The sequence below is a fragment of the Vulpes vulpes genome, chromosome 3, assembly GCF_048418805.1.
Source record: "Vulpes vulpes isolate BD-2025 chromosome 3, VulVul3, whole genome shotgun sequence".
Classification (NCBI taxonomy): domain Eukaryota; kingdom Metazoa; phylum Chordata; class Mammalia; order Carnivora; family Canidae; genus Vulpes; species Vulpes vulpes.
The window spans coordinates 85655421-85675817 of record NC_132782.1 but is presented as its reverse complement, the minus strand read 5'-3'; the positions used below and the strand labels follow the sequence as shown (position 1 = coordinate 85675817).

The window sequence follows — 20397 nt, the reverse complement described above, 5'->3', positions numbered from 1 at the left end:
AACAAATTAATAAAATAAGCAAACAGTAGATCATCTTTAGATTTCGTCACTACATAGCCTGGGATATCTATGTATACTTGACGGTACAGTCCAGAAAGCCATGAATGTTTATTTTAAAATAAAGAAGAACACATATGGTAAACAGCACAGAGCTGTACATCGAACAGGGTGCTTGCATCAGCAAGGCATATGTAATTCTGGAGGTCTTCCATTGCCCAAGGGCTGCCTAGAACCTACTGTAAATGGATCAAGTAGCAGACATGCATACCTACAAAGCATACCCCACGGGGGCTATGGGGCCCAGAAGCTGATACTCCCTTTGGGGTTTAAGTAGGTTAATGGTTGTCAGGCTAGTGTTAAAAACAGCTGCACGTGACCGGAACTTAATTATATGAGCAATGTTTTCATTATCAACTGAACAGAAATTTCTAAGAGATCTTGTTTTTACTACACTTAGTTATCAGGAGAAGGTATAAGGGTGGGTATAGCTGATAGTTCTGGGATACAGTCCAGTCTGCAACCTTCCATCTAGGTGGTTGCTGGCATTTTTTTCCCTAGTGATCAGTTTATTCATTAAGTATTTGTGGAGTAACTATCAAGTGGTAGGTTCTATGCAAACAGTAGTAGCTGGGAAGGCATGGTTTCCCTCTCATGGATTTCATGATGCCATATCTGTGCAAATGTCATGGTTTTCATTTTTAAAAGTATTACTCCTATAGCACTAGAAAGTCATCAACATAGAGACAAATGCTATGATAATTTAAGACAATTGATTAGAATGTTGATCTAAACTTAAAATATCCGGGATCCCTGGGTGGGGCAGCGGTTTGGCGCCTGCCTTTGGCCCAGGGCACGATCCTGGAGACCCGGGATCGAGTCCCACATCGGGCTCCCAGTGCATGGAGCCTGCTTCTCCCTCTGCCTGTGTCTCTCTGCCTCTCTCTCTCTCTCTGTGACTATCATAAATAAATAAAAATTAAAAAATAAATAAAAATAAATAAACTTAAAATATCCTAAATCTGAAGTACAGACAACAGATCATTCCTGTGGGGCAACTTGACTTAGAACACATGGTGACTGAATGTATTTGTTTCACCTATGAATAATGAGCTTCACAATATTAATCATTCCAAATCGACTACTCAAATCTCCTTACGTCCTCTGTCAAAATGTGAACCCTGTTTGTAGAGGACCAGGCAATAAAAAGAATGAAAAATACACAACATTCAAAGGGGCAGATACTTGAGACGCATGCTCTTCAGGATAAAAAGGTTCTCCTTTATAAATCAGTACAGAGAGAACATAATAACTTCTATCAAACAGTGATAAAGGCTTATCATGAAAAACAATGCCTGGCTCAACCTTTCTTCAAACCTGAACTTACTCCCATGAGCACTTTCAACTAAGCTGCTATTCTTGTGTTTATCTACCATAGTTTTGGATAATATTCTTGATTTCTCAATTTTGGATATAACTACTGGCTTTCTACTACAGTAAATGAGGGCTCAATTCTTCATATCACCCCACTTGCCCTACCTCAATCTTTCCTATATAATTAAACGGCAATTTCCTGGTAAGTCAATAGTCAGGGTTTATTATGACTTTGTAAATATCGGTCACTACAATGCAAGGAATGTAGTAAGGATTAGGTTTCCTTTCTTGGTACAGTCTTTTCTTCTCCTGGGATTAACAATCATCCCATCCCCCCCCCCCCAGCTTAGTTTTCCATGAATCTACCTTAAATTTTTCCACATGCTCCATCACATCTAGCAGAAATCTATCAGTATTATTTTTCAAATGCACAAAGTTGTCAACTAATCTTCCATTTTCCTCCAGAACTTCCTCCAAGGACTCTTCGTCCTCTTGCTCAGTCTGGCCTGACTGTCCCTGCCACGCTGTTACCCTTGCATGTCCCTTTCTGATCCCGTGTTAAAAGTCTCATTAACTGGACTCCACACCTTCCTCTTTCTTCATTTATTCCTATTTGCTGTAGATCATCCCCCAAGAACGACCTAAGAAATGATGCATAAGAGATAAAATTTGAGTCCCCATGTGTCTGAAATTATCTTTACCTTGACATTTGATTGATATTTTGCTGGGCTAAATATTACAGAGCTAAAGCGATTCTCCCTTAGAATTTTAAAGATATTGCTCCACTATTTTTAATAACTAGTTATGCTATTGAGAAGTCAGCTGTCAGCCGGGAGTCGCTTCTCCCTCTATCCCTCCCCTCTGCTCACACATGCACACACTCTCTCAAATAAAATCTTTAAAGATATATAAGTATTAAAAAATAAAAGCAATAAATAAAATAAAACAAAACAAAAAAGCATCCTGTTTTGTAAATGTAATATCGTCTCTAATCTGAATAAACTGAATTATTTTTTATTTTCTTCCAGTTTCCCATATTATCTCGTGATTATTTCTTTTCATTGTTTAGTGTCCATCTTGTGTTGGAGGTTTTCCTCAAACATCTGGTGATCCCTGTTAGGGTAAGAGTAAAGCCCTAAAATGCTGGTTGGAAGCTTGTGTGTGTGGGTGTGTATACAGGGTAGTTGTTGACTAGCAGGCTTCATTCAAAATGACTTTTCAGAGTGACCTGACAAGTCAACTATAGAGAAACTGGCCCTGTGACAGTAACCAGAGTCCACTGAATCTCTCTGGAGAAGTTTCTCATTTCCCATCAAGGGTAGGGGAAGAGGCAATCACCAGGTCGTCAAGCTTTCCCCACCAGGAAGGGGACTGGGTTGGCAATTCCACAGTTTACTGGGCTGATTTTTACTGAATTCCCCTGCTCTCTACTCCAAGGTTTATTCCCTCCTGCTGGTGTTTTCACATGGAGAACTCCTCTGATTCAATATAGTCTAAGATTAAATCTCCAGTCTGCCAGGCAGGGGGAGCTGCTGGTAGTAGTGGCGGTTGGGGTAGGAAAGGGAACAGGGCAGTTTAACTTGTGTAACTCCTATACTACCCCTAGATATGCCCTCCATCCCCACCTTCTGTGGGACTGCTCCTCAGCCTCTGGGGTTCTCTGGGGGTGAATGGTTCAGCTCTCATCAGTACTCCCGTTGCAGACTCTTTATGTTTTCTTAAAGCAGCTACTACTCCTCTGTCCATTTTCTATTTTCCCCAAATTTTCTTAGGCCTTTGGCCAGCCTTTTACAATATGGATTTAGGAGGATCCCCACCCCCCCTTTCCCTTTCAAGTTCTCTTGCTATCACTTCAATGTATTCTTAGAAGAAAAAGAAAAGTCATGGTCAATCTGTTGTGCTTAACTGGAAGTCTATTCATCCTATGTTATTAGAGCCAGTTATCTGTTTGAGCCGCATTCACAACCAGTAGCCATAAAGCTCCAAAACCAATGATGACTCCCCTATTAGTCTCTCTGCAAGACGGTAAGCCTCAATACCTGATGATCACAGGGATCTGTGGCCACAGCTGCTATTTCTATTATCTTTTCTCAGTTCCCTTGTTTTTAGGCTTGAAATCACTTAAGATTCACAAGAAGTTGTAAAAACTGCACAGAGTTCTCAGGTATGCTTCCCCCAATGCTAACTTATATAACCATAGTATATTATCAAAACCAGGAAATTGACACTGGTACAACACTTCTTAGCTAAACTATAGACTTTATTTGTATTCACCAATTTTTGTATCACTCATTTGGGGAAGGGGTGCACTGTTTCTATGAAATCTTACCACATGTATAGATTTGTATAATCATCATTACAGTGATAATACAGAATTGTTCCCGTAACATAATGATCTCCCTCCCTTGTGCTATCCCTTTATAGCCATACCCTCCCCACCACTCCTGGCAACCATTGATCTCAATCACCATAATTTTGTCATTGTGAGGATGTTATATAAATGGAATCATATAATATGTGACCTTTGACACTGACTTTTTCACTCAGCACAATGTCCTTAAAAACCATCCATATCAATGGATGTATCAATATATCAATAATTTTTTCCCTTTTTTGACTAGTAGTATCCCATACTATGGATGTATCACAGTTTATACATTTGCCCACTGAACATTTGGGATGTTTATAGTCTCTAGCAATTGCAAATAAACCTGATATGGACAATCACACATATTTTTGTGTGTGTGTGTGTGTGTGTGTGTGTGTGTGAACATAAGTGTGCATATCTTCAGAATAAATATCTAAGAGTTCAGCTGCTGCGTCATATAGGTGTATGTTTAACTTTGTAAGAAACTGCCAAACTATTTTCCAGAGTGCCTGTGCCATTTTACATTACCATCAGCAATGTAGGAGATTTCAGTAATTTAAAAAATCTAAGAACTTCATTAGAAAATAATCACTTTTTAAATTTTTTTTTTATGATAGTCATAGAGAGAGAGAGAGAGAGAGAGAGAGAGAGAGAGGCAGAGACACAGACAGAGGGAGAAGCAGGCTCCATGCACCAGGAGCCCGATGTGGGACTCGATCCCAGGACACCAGGATCACGACCTGAGCCAAAGGCAGATGCTCAACCACTGAGCCACCCAGGTGCCCCCATTTTAAATTCTTATAATAAAAAAAATAATAAAAAATAAATTAAAAAATAAAAAAATAAAAAAATAAAAATTCTTATAATAACCTTATGAGGCCGAGTCTCGATGGGTAAGAATATAAGGAAAAAGATACAGAACTAACCCTGTCTACTAGCATATAAACAGTCATAAAAAGAAGCCCAGATCTATGTTAAGATTATTCTGAATTCAGCTTACCCAAATGAGGGAAAAATATAATTTGGTTTCTTGATAAAATTCTTGAAATGTTTACATGTTAGGTCTTATCTTAAAATATGAACAATGAATTAATGAGAACTTCCAAAATTAACACCAAGCATAAACCACTACCCAAATGATGCTGGGGAAAAACAGGTTAACTAATAAGACCTGGAACTACATTAAGCTTCAGAGAAAACAATACAAGAGTTTTTAAGCTTCTAAGTTCAACATTCAATTCCTCATTATTTAGCTTTAGGTACAGAAATTTTTCCCCCAGAAACTTTGGCCCCTTTGAACAGTGGAAAATCCATTTCAACCCTGGCTGTTGGCCATTAATCTAGTTATTTTAGCTGAAGTACATGTATTTTTAAACCCAGGAATAAAAAGGCAGTGCTGCCTTTGTATTCCACGATCTGTAAAATTTCACAAGTAGCAGTGGATATCTTTGTGAATTGGATGGGTCCCACATTTTTTTTGAGAGGGCAGCTGTCCTTTCAAAGGTCACATGCTGTGTTAAGGCTTGTTAAGACCTAAATTTTTTTATATAACCTAGGATTTAGAGAAAAATCACCAGTAGTAATTAACTAATCTATTTTAATTTAGGTTTGGCACTAAGAATAAAAGGTTTAAGATACAAAGTATAAAAGGTATTAATGATCCAAGAAACACAATTTTGTTACAATCAATAACAAAAGCTTAGTATGTATTCTACCCTTTATCGCGGGCAAGGAGGATAATTTCCCAAACCAATTTCAAACACAATGACTTTCATTTCCATTCAAAGATCAATATGGATAGTCTAAGCTATAATAACTGGTGATATCACTGTTCTACTTGTGATGTGTCTCATATGAAGAGGAATTGGTTCTAAGACAAAAGCTCAATCAGCGGGATAGGAGAATCAACTGTCAGCTGTTTCAAATAAAATGTTGACAAACAGGCTACTCAGAACCTACAGGCACTTTCCACCAGATTTCTAGCTGGTCCGTTTGTCTCATTCATTTCTCTCTGCTTCCTGTAGACCTACACATCATAATTTTATTTTATTTTATTTATTTTTTATTTATTTTTTTTTATGACAGTCACACACAGAGAGAGAGAGAGAGGCAGAGACACAGGCAGAGGGAGAAGCAGGCTCCATGCACCGGGAGCCCGATGTGGGATTCGATCCCGGGTCTCCAGGATCGCGCCCTGGGCCAAAGGCAGGCGCCAAACCGCTGCGCCACCCAGGGATCCCCACATCATAATTTTAAAATGAATTATACAATCTCATGATGGTTTTAACTTCCTCACTATTCAGATTTTTCTTTCATTTTTGAAATATTATTACCTTTACCAATATGGAACTATAGACTATGAAGCATAAATTAATACAATTATGACTAGGCAGATAGTTAAACTGAGCTGACTTTAAATTTCTAAGAATTGGGGACGCCTTGGTGGGTCAGTGGTTGAGCATCTGCCTTTGGCTCAGGTCATGATCCCAGGGTCCTGGGATTGAGTCCCACATCAGGCTCCCCGCAGGGAGCCTGGCTTCTCCCTCTGCCTGTGTCTCTACCTCTCAGTGCCTCTCGTGAATAAATAAATAAAATCTTTTTTAAAAATTCTAAGAATTGGTTTCTTTTTCCAATTCTCTACATGACCAAGGACAAATTATTTGATATTTCAGTGTTTTATTTTTCTGAGTTGAAAAATGCGGGTAATATTTACACTAGAATAAACTCTTAACAGTGATTTAAAAATCTCAAATAGAGTTTTATAACACACTTCAGATAACATAATTGTCCTTGAAATTTTCAATATTTTATTCTATACAATCTCATAAATTAATCCAGCAATGTCACAAATGCTTAAACTAATCAAGGAACATTCTAATTTCATGTGACAAGATTATCTGTTAATAAGGATAAACTGTGGGGGAATACTTCTAGATAGACATCATTTGATTGTTCTTTTTTTTTTTTTTTAAGATTTTATTTATTTATTCATGAGAGATACACAGAGAGAGAGAGGCAGGGACACAGGCAGAGGGAGAAGCAGGCTCCATGCAGGGAGTCCGATGTGGGACTGGATCCCAGGACTCCAGGATCACACCCAACCCTAGGCAGGCGCTTAACTGCTGAGCCACCCAGATGTCCCGATAGACATCACTTGTAGAAAATCTTATTTCTTCCCTCCTTGTGTTGTTTGTTGGAAGCTGCTGTTTCTGTACTAACATCATCAGTACTTGATTATGTCCTCTGCCTTTAGAGAAAATATTAGTGAGTAAATTTGGCAAAAGAGCAGTTGCTTGTAGGCTAACAGATGGTCAGAAGAATCCTGTTTTCCATACCCATCTTGAATGGGAAGCACAAACCAAGTAAAGGAAAATAAGACAACAGAGATGTTTCGTTTGAAGCATTAAGTTACAGCAGAAATACACAAGATTCAAATTTATAAAACACAAAATGCTTATCAGCCAAATGTAAATAGTATTTTGGTTTCCCTTCAGTTTGTATTATCTATCTATGCTACTAGCTATCAACTTGCAGAATATATCAATTTGTATTATCTATCATTTGTTACCTGCCATCCCAGTAGCAATGGGTCTGGGGAACACGGGATGAAAAAAACTCTGAAAACAACGTGGGCAAATTAAATCACCACCTTACTAAGCCTCAATCTCCTCCTCTATAAAATGTAAATAATGATCATTTGGACCTCATGTGGGGTATGAAGATTCAGTGAGATAATAAGTACTATTTATAGAAGACTGATGTGCTTTTCCAAGCACTTGACATTTAGTGCACACCGAATCAATTGTAGTAATTAATTTTGCAAGACAAAAGTTCTAAAATATTAGTCAACTCTTCAAATGGATGAACAGTCCCATTTCCATACATGTCTCCAGATACTTCACTTCCTGTCTGTAACATGAAAATAAGTGATACTGGCTATTCTACCTTGAAGCATCACATCAGGACAAGAGACCGTGAATATATAAACCTCTAAAAAAAAAAGTGTGGGGTACAAAGGAAATTGAAGGTGTTTTTATTCAGTTGAGAACATTTTGTTCCTTTTTTTCCATTTGGGATACGCTTTGATGTTTATTGTAGTGCTATTTTTCAGGCTCTATGCTTATTTTCTTTTTAGAGGATTTCTTGTAATATTACTCCTGACTTTTTATGAACAACATCTTCTAATAGCAGTAAAATATTGACCAATTCTACTCAGGCAAACAAATATGTGACCTTCTTCTCTTTCCCTTAAAAAGAAAAGAAAAAGATTCCTCAACTATCTGTGGCCTCACAGGTATAATGGTTAACACTACCATATTGATCTCCTTCAGTGTGAAGGAATTAAAACATTGCAGAACAATATTACCAAACCACAGGATGCTTTAACCACTATGGCCAAGTCTCCCCAGAGAACTATCAATTAAGAATGCTGTTCATTTTCTACTTTTATACGTACATATATTTAGTTATGAATGACCTATACTTTTGCTTCGTGCATTTTAATAAATAGTATCATAATACATTTCACTCTTATATTTTTTTATTCAGTATTATGTTCCCAAGAGCTGTCCACCTCATTATCTATTGACTGGTCTATTCCTATTTTACTTCTGTAACTTCCCACTGTGATGGCTAGCTTTAGGTGTCTGCATGCCAGGTACCCAGTCAGTCAATTAGATACTAATGTGGGTGTTGCTCTGAAGAAATTCTATAGATGTGGTTAACATCTATAATCAGTTTACTTTAAGTATTATCCTCAATAATCTGGGTAGACTTCATTTAAATCAGCTGAAAAGCCTTTAAATAAAACTACGGTTTCCCTGAGGAAGACGCCATTCTGCTTAAGCCCTGCAGTGTACGCTTCTAGCCTGTCCTACAGATTTCAGACTTCCTAGCTCTCACAATCAATTAGGCTAATTTCTTTATTTCCTCTGAGTGGCACTTAGATGGCTTATAAGTTTTGGCTAATATAAAGTATGTGGCAAGGGACTATACACATCTCCTTGTACACACAGGTACAAAGAAATTACCTAAAAAAATAATTGCTAGGCATAGGGTATGTGACAAATTTTTCAATTTTGTTAGATACCACCAAATACCCTGGAGAAAGAAGCTGTAGTAACGTGTGTTCCCATAACCACAGTATGAAAGTACTATTTTACCACACTCACCAATGCTTAGTGCTGTCACACTTTTTTCCTATGAGTGAAAAATAGTACCTTTTTTAAAGAACCTGAACTGCTTCCCCTGTCAGCATCAAAAAAGTATACATGACTGAAAATATCTGATAGAAGAGAAACAAGGAAAGGTAGTTTACTCATACATTATAATGGTTTTAGCCTCAACTCTCACAGATTAACGTTATCAGAGTGTTATCCTTTTAACAGTAGGGTAGGGCACACAAAGCCTGTGTATTTCCCATAATCAAGCAGGTTTGGGCTCTGGCCACTCCCTCCTCTGCCTCAAATCACTGTGCTCCAGGCACAATGGCCTCTGGGCTGTTCTCGGAACAGACCAAACCCATTCCCACAACAGGGATTTTGTACTTGCTCTCCTTCCGCCTGAAGGCTCTCCTCCCGGACACCCAGCCACCAGTCCTTAGCTCCAAACCTCTGAGACACTTTCCTCCACTTGGATCCTACCATGTCTAGTAGGACCTCTAACCTCCCACCATCACCCCCTAACTCTCTGTTCCTTACTTCTCTTCCTTCAAAAGGCCGTTCACTACCTCACAGGATACAACCAATCTGTTTAGTGTTCCCTTAACAGGAATTGCATATAAAATAAGGCCAAGGACCTGTGGCATCAAGAACAGTGCCTGGACCACCAATGCCCAAAATGTACTCAGCAGCAGTTTTTGATTATTGTTGTTGTTGAAGAAATGTATGTGCTCATGGATGAATCAAGCTGCACGGTGTGCCCTCAGCTCATCTGAACATAATGCAACAGACACAATGACCCAGCGGGCCAATTAGCCATGAAAATCAGGCATGAGGTAATACACTGCTTGTAACTTCATTAGCTCAAAGTAACAGCTCCAACTGAGGGTCACAAAAGTAGGAAGGCTCTGCTCTATATCTACTAAGTCCTAACAAGCTTACAAAATCTGAAAATGCCAGGGTTTTCCTTGTGAATTTTGCTTTCCCAACCCTATGTTTCTCCAAGTTGGCTTTTAAATTACTTTTTAAGTATTAGACAGTAACGTGGCCCTCAAAAAAGTATCTTGTTAGGGGCACCTGGGTGGCTTAGTCAGTTAAGCAACTGGCTCTTTGGGCTCAGGTCATGATCTCAGGGTCCTGGGATCAGGCCCCATGACAGGCTTGGCACTCAGTGTGGAGTCTGCTTCTCCCTCTCCTTCTCCCTCCCCCACCCCCAAATTAAGTATTTTTTAAAAGTACCTTGTTAGAAACACTGGAAATGTTCACCAACTGGCGAACAGATGAACAAACACAGTACACCCATAAATGGATTATTCAGCCATAAAAAGTAATAATGTACCAATACATACAACATGGATGAACATCATGCTGAAAGGTAAGTCACACAAGACCACATATTATATGATTCAATTTATATAAAATATCTAGTAAGACAAATCTATAGAGACCAAAAATACATTAGAGGTTGCCTGGGGCTTGGGATGAGAATGAAGAATGACAGCCATGGTCACAAAGGACCTTTATAGCATGATGAAAATGTTATAAAATTGGATTGTGGTGATGGTTGTACAATTCTGTACATTTACTTAAAAAAAAAAACAACACCCCACTGAATTGTACACTTATAGTGAGTGATTTTTAATGAATTACACTTCAATTAAGCCTTTTTTTTTTTTAAAGGAAAATAGCAGTAACAAAAACCCTTGACTCTCCTTAACATTCCAGGCTGCTAAAGGCTCAGGCTTTATTTATTTATTTATTTATTTATTTATTTATTTATTTATTTATTTATTTATTTATTATTTTTAAGGCTCAGGCTTTAAATCCTTAATGCTATGGAATGTCACAAAGCTATGTCTTTGTTCATTCCTTGGTTCGTTCTAACTAGCCTGCCCACAAAGAGCCAGAGATGCAGGCCATCCACTGTACTTTGTGAACGTTGGTCCAAGACCATACAGAAAAGTCCTACTGGTCTGCAATCATTTATGCCCATGTACCTGTTAGCAGGAAGTTCTCCTCCTAGAGTGAAAAATCAATTAGATCCATTAGTAGAAAAAGATAACGCAGCTATTTTGAGGCAAATCTCCTGCTGGATTAGCAGCTCTCTTTCCAGCTATCATTGGGGAAGGAGTTTGGCAAATATCTCTCCAGGCAAAAAAAAAAAAAAAAAGTCCTTTCTGTGTCCTTCAGTAAGGGTAATTTCATTGGAAATCTTTAGCTCACAGATAAAATTCTCCATAAAAGTTTCTATGACTTAGACATTGTTTTGCCTACATTCTTCCTTTCCACTCTTCCCCTCACATCCAGGCTTTGGTTTATAAGTTGTTGTTTTTTTTTGTTTTTTAGATTTGAGAGTGTGTGTGCGTGCACACACTCACACACACACAAGCTGGGGGGTGGGTGGAGGGGGGTAGGCAGAGGGAACAGCAGACTCACCGCTGACCAGGATCCCAGGACCATGAGATTATGACCTGACCCGAAGGCAGATGCTTAACTGACTGAGCCCCTCTGGTGTTCCATAAGTAATTATTTCTGCAAAAGTGGTTCTTCAGAGTGCAAAAGGCATGCCAGAAATGAAGCCACGACACCCTCAGGGTTACATAGCTCCATCCCTTGCAACATGACCTGAGCAAGAGAAGCTGCTGGGCCAGTGATCAGCAAAGCACAAGGCCATCTCTTTGGGCTTAGCTTCTCTTGGAAGAAGTTCTCCAAAGGTTCTGAGAGCACCTATTAGATCATGAGCTCCTTAAGAACCAACTGAGTGATGAGACCCAGTGTAATCATCCAGAAAATTATGTATTGCTACCTCTTAAGATACATTACCAGAAGCAATAACATTTCCATGACCTTTTATTTCACTGTTCAAAGAAAGACTTCTTTCACGAACTCCACTTTCTCTATTCTCTCCTCATTTAGGCAGCAAGAATTGTTGACACAAAAGCAGTTAAGAGGGCGGCCCTAGTGGCTCAGCAGTTTAGCACCACCTTCAGCCCAGGGCATGATCCTGGAGACCTGGGATTGAGTCCCACATCAGGTTCCCTGCATGGAGCCTGCTTCTCCTTCTGTGTCTCTGACTCTCTGCGCTCTGTGTATTCTCATGAATAAATAAATAAAATCTTAAAAAAAAAAAAAAAAAAAGCAGTTAAGATGCTTAAAAAGATCCCATACTGGCAGGAGAAAAGAAGTATGTTCTTATAACTGTTCAAGCCTTTTGGATGAAATTATCAAACCAATCAAGAGAATTAAGTCCCAGAGCTATCCCACTCAGTAAATTAGTATAAGAATCTAGGTACTCAATTGTTTTGTTTTGATTGGGGAGGGAGAAACATGTCACAATCTGAGTTCATGACCATCCTTGATAAAGTAACTGGAAGAAAAAGTCATGGCCTGAATGCTGTTCAATAGTACAAAGTATCATTCTACTTTAAATACTAGACAAAAGTTTTACATTTGTCTGTAGATTTTAAGATTTTATTGATTGATTCATAAGAGACACAAAGAGAGAGGCAGAGACACAGGCAGAGAGAGAAGCAAGCTCCATGCAGGGAGCCCGATGTGGGACTCGATCCTGGACTTGAAACCCCTTTCCCTTATAGTTTAAATGCAGACTTTTATACTGGGTTCAATGTCCAGGTGCTATTTAGAACACTACTAAGTTATGTATTTTCATGGCAGGGCGAAGCTACCTTTTGGGGCTGAAAACAGGCGTTCCTAACCTTAGCAATTAGGAAGCTATTAGACACTATAACTATGTCTGGCCCACCCTGGCCTTAATGGGACAAAGTATTTGGGGACCCTGCCCCAGAACTGAAGCAACTTCTGGACTTTGCACTTCAGAGGGAGTAATACCTGGGAGAATGAAGAAAAAAATCACTTCTTGAAATTCCAATTATGATGACATCAGTTTTCTTTTTTCTGCTTGGTTCACAGAGGTGCAGGTTCCCATTTTTAAGAATGGAAACATAATTCCCTCCATAGCTACAGTACCAAGATGACAATTACATAACTCTCAATCAGAATCTGAAAATGGGCCTCTCTTCTAGTATCTCCTATGGGTGGGGAGTAAGAAGGGTAGTGTGGCAAGTTTATACAAGATAACATGTATTTAGGTTTCATTCCACTAACTATAAAGTCTTCTCATGTTTGGGCCTTTGAAACTACTATATATGTATGTGTTCAATCTTTTTTATATACCTACAATGAAGTGAACCCTGTCCTATGCTGGACATACAGAACACAAAGATGAATGAGGAAAGTATTCTAGCTCTTGTAAATGCATAGTCTAACAGGGAAAGAGGGGGCGCCTGGGTAGCTCGGTTGGTTAAGCATCTGCCTTTATAGCTCAGGTATAAGATAGCTCAGAGTCCTGGGACAGAATCCTGCATCAGGCCCCCTGCTCCATGGAAAGTCTGCTTCTCCCCCTTCCTCTGCCTGCCATTCCCCCTGCTTGTGTGCACACCCACGTGCTTTCCTCTCTGTCAAAAAATAAAATCATAAAAAAAATAGGGAGACAGGTATTTAAAAAAGGCAATTCAGATTGACATGTTAAAATAAATGCAAATATCTTTAATATTATATATCAGAAATACATAATTTTATCACAAATTAGTAGTATCTATTAAGGAAACAGCAATGATTAAGTTACTGTTTTTTTTTTTTTTTAAAGATATTTATTTATTTATGAGATACACAGAAAGAAAGAGGCAGAGACATAGGCAGAGGGAGAAGCAGGCTCCATGCAGGGAGCCCGACGTGGGACTTGATCCCAGGTCTCCAGGATCAGGCCCTGGGCCGAAGGCAGCGCTAAACCACTGAGCTACCCGGGCTGCCCAAGTTACTGGGTTTAAAATAGCTGTCAACAGATATATACTTTGAAGGCTATAGAGCACACTAGACTATTTGGTTGAGCGTTTTTACCTGCCTACTTATTGTTTTTAAAAGGTGTGTCATGGAATAAAAAGCAAGCAACGAATTTACAGGAAAGCATTCTCAAGTGCTGAGTTGCATTTGTTTAGAAAGCCCTTAAGTATGCAACAGGAACTTTACTAGATCAAAGTACTGATGATTTCATACAGCAAGTAACATTCTCTTTTTAGTTCCAAATGCTATTCTTACATCATATCTCAAATAATTCTAGTTGAACTTCCCTCACCCAGGCCCTGTAAGATGGGTTATTCTGTTCTGCATTAAAATTGCAGCCCTGGGACACCTGTGTGGCTCAGTGAAGTGCCCAGAATCTCTCTTTTTTTTTTAATCTGACTCTTGATTTCAGCTCAGGTCATGGTCTGAGTTGAGGGATTGAACCCAGCACGATGCTCTGTGCTCAATGCTGCTCAATGTGGAGTCCGCTTGGGATTCCTTCCCTCTGCCCCTCCCCCAACTCACCGGGGTGCTTTCTCTAAAATAAATCTTAAGCCTGCAGCCCTTGCAATCTGAAAAATACTGTTCAAAACCATAATTTAAAAATACTTCCAGTTCATTACATGTAGTTCTCAGATACCAGTGAGAGGAATCAAAACTTTTTTTTTGTTTCTCATCTAATTCTCTTATACCCAACTTTCCAAAGACTTCTTACAACCCGCCTTAAAAACTCCTCTTGAACTTAACCTGCACATGCATTTATTTTCTCCCTTTCTTCCAATAAAATATTGAAACAAAATAAAGTCCAAAGAACTAAATTGATAAAGACAGGATCCCTGGGAGAGAGGGTGGGGAAGAAGCTAGGAAACATAACACAATATTGGGCAAGCCAAGGTGGAAGGGAAATGCTGGACAGATGAAAACTTTGGCATTGTTGTCCTGTCATAAGCCATAAACTCTAGAAAAGCACAGACTGTTTTTTTCTCCAGTGTGGTTCCTAGTGGTGATCATAGTGCTTGGCACAAATGTGGTACATAGGAAAACTGGCACATCTGTAACAGGTGCTCAGAACATCACAGCTATTATTACCAGTGCTAGCTCAGTCCCCCTGGCCACCAAGGTGAGGATTTTAGCTACAACTGTGTGATAAACATAGATCTTCTGTATTCAACAAATTTTTCTGAGTTCTGTGCACAGAATTGAGGGATTCAAAAAAAAAAAAAAACCCTCAAGAAGTGTATAGCTCATTGACAGAAAAATGTGTACCAATAGTATCAACACTATTCTTTTATCAAATATTTACTCAGCGCTGCCTCTATGGCAGTCAGTCTACTAGATACTGGGGATAAGCAGTAAGCAAAATAGATGAAAATCAATGCTCTTATGGTGGCTACACTCCAGTAAACACATGCTTCTACTGCTAACAATTAACACACTAAGAGCTTTCATGTATTATAATGTTCAATCTTCACAATAACCAGAGGTAGATACTACTATCCTTAAGTACAGATGAGAAAATTGAAGCACAAGGTTAAATGGAGGAATATGACTAAGTACATACAAAAATCTGGGATAAGACAAAAGAATGGACTGGTTAGCTGCATAAGCAGTCTTCTCAAAGAGTTTAACTGGACTGAGTGTCCTGTAAGAACGTTTTGCATATTTTAAATGTGTTTACATGTTTATACATTTAGAAATGTTGATGTCCTGCGCCAAGCTGCTCTGAGCGTTAAGATGAAGCCCATGACAAAATATACCATTTGATCAATTAAAACCATTCAAGTTTTATTAAAACAAACAAACAAACAAACAAACAAACCCACACACACAGGGGCACTAGCTGACTCTCAGTTGGTAGAGTGACTCTTGATTTCAGAGTTGTGAGTTCAGGCCCCATGTGGGCATAGAGCTTAATTTTAATATATATATATATTTATCTTTTTATATATATTTATATATATGTAGATGACATATATACATATAAAAGCACTTAAGTAAAAGGAATTATCATTGTGATTTTCCCGGTTTTCCTTTACCATTTGAGTTTCTGTGCCCAGTAACAGATTGGTCAGTGAGCTTAGGTCTCAGGCATCTGTACCTGATAAGAATATGAAGATGACCAGGGTTGTCTCCTGCACAGTCTCCCTCTACACAGGCAGAGGCTTCCCTTCTCCTAACTCAGGATGGGGTTGCTCCAGCCTCAAGGCCAAAGAGAAGCACTTAGAGTGGCTGGTAGCCAGATACATCATCTGAGATCTGTTCTGACTCCCAACTCCAACCTTTTCCATGTTTATTATTCTAGACATGTTTATGTGTTCTAATCATCTGAACTTTTATCCTTACTTACCTCTGACAAGTTATTACTACTTTTGTACCTTTTCTTGTCCTTGTTATTACTGCTTTTATACCTTTCAAGTATACAGTTGCATCTAAAAGGATCAGCTGCTTATAACATCAGAACAAGACTCTTAAAAGATAGCTATAAGAACTGGAATTTCAGGGTTCTCGGTTTTGTTGCATTCTCTTCTGCTGCATTCAGTCTCAGGTTAGTAAATGTTAAAGATGTACTCCCATAAGCAGTAATTAAGAGAAAAACTGAGACTTTAGGTTTATCTTTGAAAGGTCAGAAAATGGCACATTTTAGCTTATTTTTCAAAACTTCCTACCCATTAAAATGGTACATCAATTTCTTCTTTTTAAAAAGCTTAAAATTATAAAAGTAATCCACTTACAAAAGAAAATGTAAACACTCTAGAAGGCAGAATAAAAGTGACAAGTAAGTCTCCTTCCCCCTGCCCTATAGTTTAACCTCTGCTATACTTGGGTATTTTTAGTGAAGAAATTGCTCTTGTTTAGGGACTTTTAAACCTCCAAAGCACCATATAAATAGTTTAAGCAATAAACCTGAGGGCATCTTTACCCCTAGGCTGCTCTCCTTAAAGCACAGGTAGCTCTAAAAGGCTGGGAGCAATCAGATCTCTGAGGGGTGCTCATTTGTTTTGTTCCTTGGATTGGGAACACCTCCTGGTAATATTTTTCATTTATTTTTGAATGAGAGAGGAACCAGCAACTTTTTATCTCATTTACATAAATCTCACCTGTATCCATAAGGATGTGAGGCAGCTATTAAAACCAGAACACAGTCTCTAAAATAATAATAAACCAGAAAGACAGACTCAAGGTCTGAAGTATAAAATCAAGGCTGAGAAAAATAAGAACAAAAATACAGAGGCCTCAAGAACCACAGAGCTATAATTATTCTGTACACATCTCTAAGTACAAAGTTTATGGGGGGAGTTATACTCAATAGCAGAAGATGTGGAATCTCAGGTATCATCCTGGTCAATGTTCACAAGCTATTATACACTATAGCTATACATGTTTTAAAAAAAAAAAAACAAGAACAAAAAACCCTGTATAGGTTATAAAAAAGGAAGTGGCTTTGAAAGACCTACTTAATTGGTCGGGGTTCAAGAAAGGTGCATTCTCACAGAATCAGATTAAGCATAATTTGGGGCATGTTTTCCAGAGGGCATTTTGCAATGTGTAGCAAATATGCTTTAAATTGCACCTACCCTTTGACCCACAACTCCCTTCTGGGCATTGAGCTTAAAGAAAACATCCCGGATTTATGCAAAGCTTTACTTACAATGATGTTTGGTACAGTGCTTCAATAGCAAAGTGCTGGCAGCGATCTTATGTCCGGTAAAAGGGGACTGGATCAATAAATTGTTGATAAAGAATGGAATACTGTGGAATCAGCAAGCTGATGAGGCACAGATTACTGACACAGACAGATGGACTAAAAACTATCACAAAGTGTGACCTTAAGAGTTAATATTGTTCTCCTGGGTTGTGAGATCCAGATGACTTACTTTCAGTGTGAATATTCATAAAAATTGTGGAAATTTTCTAGTATCAGAAAAATACAGTTTAAAAAGCCTCCGAGATTAAAACCAACACACACACATAAAAAACATATAATATGAATGTGGGAAATGCTGAGAAGGAGGATTTGGGGGATTTGTTCTCCAGCATGTACAATATAAGTGGGAGAAAAGACCCAAATTAAAATTGTCATTTCCTTCAGAAAGTAGTACTAGTCTTGAAGCCTCTTAACTGTAACTCACTGAAATTCTTTTTAAAAAACTAGTCTATTAAGCCCATAATAGTAAAGTAGGTACATTTTCAAGAAAAGCCAAGTAAAAAGAAAGGGAAAGGTACTTTAATACTCAAATGAACAAGAAAATTCAATTAACTGTAACTCTGCACCCCTGCCCCGGCATTCATTTGTTAAAACATGGCTGTTCTATGCCTTGAAAACCCCTTATGCAATAAAACCTTTTGATGTGTTCATCTGCAATAGTTTTAGAGCCTACTAAACTTGTTTTACTTTACTGAATACCACAGCTGAATGGCCTCTCAGGCTCACATTCCCTAGGTTCTAGGTTCTACTTTCTGACCGGAAGTACCCCTTAGGGAGTCAGCCTTCAGCAGATTGCACTGCAGGCATCCAACCAGCAAACCTGGGGCAGTTTTGTTTTGAATTTTAAAATCTTATTTGCATACACTCAAACTGTATTTTCTGATACTAGAAAATTTCCAAAATTTTTGTGAATATTCACACTGAAAGTAAAAGGAAAGAAATTACCAACTGTTGCCAAGAATGAGCTATTGGACCTCTGGTACAACTATTTTGGAAAACTGCTAAATACTCAAATACTTTATAACCCAACAATTCCACTCCCATGTATACATATACCCATGAAAAATGAGGGCCTATGCCCATCAGACATGTACTAGAACGTTCATAGCAGCACTATTCACAATATCCTGGAGTAGTCTGAAAACAATCTGAAAGCCCCTCACAAGAATAGATAAATGGTGATATATTTGCCTAGTACAACACTACACAGTAATAAGAATGAACTACAATTACTCCAACAGGGGTATATCTTACAAACACACTGGGTGAAAGACGTCAGATGAAATGGGCCAAACTAATCAGTGCTGTTGGACGTTAAGGAGAGTAGTTATCCTGGAGGAAGCACAGTGACTGGAAGGGGGCACAAAAGGGACTTCAGGAGGGCTTGGTCATGGTTTGTATCTTGATCTGGGTGTTGGTTATACACATGTGTTCAGTTAGAGATGATTTTGGGTTTTTGGGTTTTTGGGTTTTTTTTTGTTGTTGTTGTTAGAGAGGATTTTGTGAGCTATATACACCAAAGCACACCTTTCAAAATGTATAATTCAATAAAATGTTTAAGAAATAAAAAATATACTTGCAAATGTCAACAGATAAGTTAATGTTTCTGTAGCTTTTATAATAATCTTTACTTTTGAACTACAGAATAAATAGCTGTGTAGAATGCTGATGAAAAACAAAAATCCAATTTTTTGAAATTCCACGCACATTAGGTTTCCCCTAACACACGCAGACCTGTGGCCCATTATAACGGAAGTGCCAGGCAAGAATTAATGCCCATTACTGGAATAATGTAACAAATGTAAACTCAAAAGCAACCTGAAACTTATAAATGGTATCACCTGGCCAAGTGTTCCCAGCCTCCCAAGCTTCATAATAAAGGACATTGCTCTACATAGTAATAATGTTATCATAGTTCTAAAACCTCTTTCCAATCAGGAAAAAATGTATGACAGAAAAAGACAACCATTGTTTGTATTTTCATTTTACCAGACAAAAAGCTACAATACAGGGCTGTTTAGTTTAATATTTGATACCTGGCAACTCTTTCTGCTGCTGCTACTGGCACCTGATTCTTACTGTCCCCTTTTATGGCCATCATGGAGCCAAGAGCAATGTCTGGGCCTTTGCAAATCCCATTTTATCTTCAGCATACCTGAAGAAAGTAGTGTTCTGGGAACAGATGAAGCGATCAAATAGTGTATACAGCTATCGCAATAAGCACACAAGACAACTGAAACCTTCACAAGCTGGACCTGTATACCACAGTCCACACTGGAAGCCAACTAGGTAGGGACTTTCACTTCCACATCCCCAATTAAATCCAAGTCCAGAAAACAAAGAATCATTAAACAAACAAAACCCAGTACACATGCGGAGATGCTTGCTTGACCCGATTAAAGAACAAAAGTACCTCATTTTTTTATTAAACAAATTTTTGTTCAAAACAAAGATGGTGAACAAAATGGCAGAAAATCCTGACATCTTAGATCACCAAATTATGAAAAGGCATTTGATTTGTGCATCTGTTGCTCACTAGAGACTAAACTACTTTTCAAAAAGGAGAGGAATGGAAACTGGCAGGGTAAAAGGCATGTGGATACTGGTCCCTCCTAGACTTTTGGGCCTCAGTTTCTCAAAAGTAACAAAATCCACATCCACCTCCAGGGTTGATGTATAACTAGAATGAAACAAATGCTCTATGTAAAGTATCAAGTAATAGCCTAGGTATTTACTAAATAAATCAAATAAATGTTCACATAATCAACAAACCCGCACACCTACTACATGCCCAGTAACTATTCAGAATATAACAAAGCCAAGCTCTTTTCCTTTGGGAGCTAATATTCTAGTTGGAGAGGGATGAGAGATAAGTGAATGTTCACGTAAAATGTCCTAAGCACTACGCAGGAAAGGTAAAGTTGGATGGGATT

The 20397-nt window shown here is 38.4% G+C and overlaps 1 protein-coding gene across 2 annotated transcripts in view; it reads right to left on the bottom strand.

Annotated features, from left to right (window-relative positions):
- BAIAP2L1 (BAR/IMD domain containing adaptor protein 2 like 1) overlaps positions 1–20397 on the bottom strand; it is an 87765-nt gene that overhangs the window by 63708 nt on the left and 3660 nt on the right. The gene's annotated exons all lie outside the window — the stretch shown is intronic.